Consider the following 3,895-nt stretch of genomic DNA (forward strand, 5'->3'; position numbering starts at 1 on the left):
CTATTAGGGGCCAGGGAGATGGCTCAGTAGAATAAGCGCTTCCCTAGCAAGTGCAAGGGCCTGAGTTCAATCCCCAGTTTTGCAAAGGAAAAAGAAAAAAAAACAAAACAAAACATGACAACCTGCCGGGTCTGGTGGGGCACACCTGTAATCCTAGCACTCAGGTAACTGAGGCAGGAGGATCTCCATGAGTTCCAGGCCAGCCTGCACTACATAGCAAGACCCTGTCTCATGACCCACATACTCTGGCAGAACCAGGGGTTGAACTCAGGCCCTTGCGCTTGCCAGGCAAGCACTTATTCCACTGAGGCATCTTCCTGGCCCTGTTTTTGTTTGGTTTGGCTTGGTTTGGGGTTTTTTTTTTGTTTTTGTTTTTTTAAATTTTTATTTATATGTGTGTGTGTGTGTGTGTGTGTGTGGCCAGCTCAGCCCACCAAGGGGCGGGGCTGGCTGGCATGTGGTGCTGGGGGATTGCACCGCGGTCCCTGTGCTTTGCCAAGCTTGTTCTAAGTAGGTGCTTTAGACCACTAAGCCATCTCACCAGCCCCTGGTTTGGTTTTTATTTTTTCTTTTTGGGACAGGGTTTCACCATGCAGTTTGGGCTGGCCTTGTGCTCACTTTTTGTAGCCTCCCCCACCCCAGGTGGTTTTGAACTCACAGAGATCCTCCTGGCTCAGCCTCCTGAATGCTGGAATTACAGGCATGCACCACCATGTCCGGTTCCAGGGCTGCACGGTGGTCACCCGCATAAGGGGCTGAGATTGCATGCCTGGGGATCCAGGGCCGAGGACCAAACCCTGGTCCCTCTGCTTGCCAGGTGGGTGTTTATGCCTCTGAGCTATCTGTCTGGCCCCAAGGTCCTGAGTTTGATTCCAGGTACCAAAAAACAAACAAAAAAGCTGCCACTTGAGACCGTGCCTGGTGGCCTATGCCCGGAATCCCAGCTCTTGGGAGGCTGTAAACAGGCAGATCACTATGAGTCCATTTAGTAGTGAGACCCTGAACACCCTAAAAAATGGGCCCTTCCCTAAAAAATACAAAAAAAAAAAAAAAAAAACAGCTGCAATTTAACTCCCACAACAAGTTTCTAATCCTCTAAATACCTTTTTCAGCGATTTGGTCTTTTTACTCTTGTCCCAATTCCAACAATACTTTGACCCCAGGGGGACAGGAAATCCATTGTTCCTTTTCTCCTTTAGGGACTCTAAAGCCTTCTATCCCAAGGGACTCACCCTTGGTATCTAAAGAGATGACCTAGATAAACAGTTTCTTTTCTTTCTTTCTTTCTTTTTTTTTTGGTGGGAACCAGGGACTGAACTCAGACCCTCATGCTTGCCAGGGAACCGTTTATTCCACTGAGTCATCTCCCCGGCCCCAACAGTCCGTTTTCAGTTGCATTTCTACTTACTGCCTTCTCCTTACCAACATTTTAAGCTGTTTGAATTAATAATATGCAAAACAAAAATGACTACTTAGCTAAAATCACTAGGACATGGGCTGGGGAGATGGCTCAGTGGAAGAAGCGCTTTCCTGGCAAGTGCAAGGGCCTCAGTTCAATCCCTGGTTCTGCCAAAAAAAATAAAAAATTAAATTAAATTGAAAAATAAAATAAAATCACTAGGACAAATAAATTTCTGTTGTGTCATATAAAATAAATGTTTTGTCCTTTTATTTGTAGTGTTTACTTTCTTTTTTGTCCTGACTTCAATCCCTGGTACAAAATAAAAAAGGAAAATTAGTAGATTGATTTCTCATCTAAGTGCTCAAAACACGCAGCATAAAAACAATGAAAAATAGCTGTAAGAGGGACCTGGGAGATGGCTCAGTAGAATAAGTGCTTGCCTGGCAAGGGCCAGGGACTGAGTTCAATCCCTGGTTCTGCCAAAAAAAAAAAAAAAAGAAGAAGAAGAAGAAGAAGAAGAAGAAAAATAACTGTAAGAAAACAAATATTGGGGCCGGGGAGATGGCTCAGTAGGATAAGCGCTTGACTGGCAAACAAAAGGATCTGAGTTCAATCCCCAGTTCCACCAGGAAGAAAGAAAGAAAGAAAGAAAGAAAGAAAGAAAGAAAGAAAGAAAGAAAGAAAGAAAGAAAGAAAGAAAGAAAGAAAGGAAGAAAGAAAATATTGGAAGCAACCTTGAGCTTAGTTTTTTGGGTTTTTTGAGCAGGGACTAGGAATTGAACTCAGGACCTCACTCTTGCAGGGTTGGTGCTGTGCTACTGAGCTAAATCCCCATCCCTGCTTGCTCAGTTTTGAAACGGTGTGACACAAGGGAGAAGGCGGGCTACTTCCAGAAGCGGAATCTGTCTCCCGGGATTCTTCTGCTTTTACCTTCAGACTCCCAAGTGTAGGCTGCTTTTTTTTTGGCGGAACCGGGGATTGAATTCAGGCCCTTGAGCTTGCCAGGTAAGCACTTATTCCGCTGAGCCTTCTCCCCGGCCCCGAAGGCTGCTTTATTTATTAATTGTTTCAGACAGGTTCTCGCTAGGCAGTGCAGGTTGACCTTGACCTCACTATGGAGCCCAGCTCCACAGGGACCTCACCATAGAGGCCTCACTGTGGCCTCTACCTCTAGGTGGTCCTTCTGCCTCGGCCTCCCAAGCACAGGACTCACAGGTGTGCGCTGCCACCCCAACTCTCAGGTGGCCTGCCCCTTACCTTAAGGGCAGTCTTCCCTGGGGATCCCTGCTTACAGGAGCTGCTGCTGACCAACAGCCATTCAAACCGGGTCAGCTTTGGATTTTTTTTTTCCAGCCTTAGATTTTATTTTATTTTACTTAAATTATTTATTTGTGTGTGTGTGTGTGTGTGTGTGTGGCCACCTCAGCCCACCAGGGGGCGGGGCTGGCTGGCATGTGGTGCTGGGAGATTGAACCGCGGTCCCTGATGCTTTGCTAAGCTTGTTCTAAGTAGGTGCTTTAGACCACTGAGCCATCTCTCCAGCCCTAGATTTTATTTTATTACTATTATTATTTTGTATTTTAGGGAAGGGTCTACAGGGTGTTCAGGGTCTCACTACTAGATTGGATTTGTAATGCTTACTTTGCCTGTTTACAGCCTCCCAAGAGCTGGGATTACAGGCGTTCGCCACCATGCCCAGTCTCAGTTGCCTTCTCAGCATGCCTGGGGGCAGGGCTGACACTGCAGGCTTGGGATCAAACCTCTGGCCCCTGCACCTGCTTACAGGCGCTTTAATCCACTGAGCTATTTGGCCAGCCCTCAGCCTTAGATTTTTTTTTTTTTTTTTTTTTTTTTGTGGTACCAGGGATTGAACTCAGGCCCTTGCGCTTGCCAGGGAAGCGCTTATTCCACTGAGCCATCTCCCTGGCTCTTCAGCCTTAGATTTCAAAGTATCATAGTTTAATGAAATTATTTTGGCCTGCATCCAGGACAGTCTCTCCGGATGTCACAGATGTCATAAGTTTTCTGACAGATGCCAGGACTATTAATGTCCTCTATGATCATTAGGCATTGCGGACACCACTTGTCTGTATTTTGCAGCTCATTATTTGATGCTGCTTATCTAAAAGGTTAAAGTCTTTACAGCGTCGTTTTGGGGGCTGGGGATTTGGCTCAGCCATAGAATGCTTGCCTAGCAAGCTGGAAGGCCTGGGTTCAGTCCTTGGCACCAAAACCAAAAAAAAAAAACCCCTCATCTATAACATCATTAGCTGATCTGGCGGAACTGAGGATTGAACTCAGGCTCTTGCACTTGCCAGGGAAGTGGTTATTCTACTGAGCCATCTCCCAGGCCCCAGGGATCACTGTAAATTTGAGCCCAGCTATACACTGAGACCGTAGGTTAGAAAAAAACAGAAGGAAGAGGAAGGGAGACACTCACCACCCACTCACTGCCCTTTGTTTCTCAGCCAGGACTTGACGGTGGGTAGTCTG

This window comes from Octodon degus, unplaced genomic scaffold, assembly GCF_000260255.1.
Source record: "Octodon degus isolate 3935 unplaced genomic scaffold, OctDeg1.0 scaffold00113, whole genome shotgun sequence".
In the NCBI taxonomy this organism is placed as follows: Eukaryota; Metazoa; Chordata; class Mammalia; order Rodentia; family Octodontidae; genus Octodon; species Octodon degus.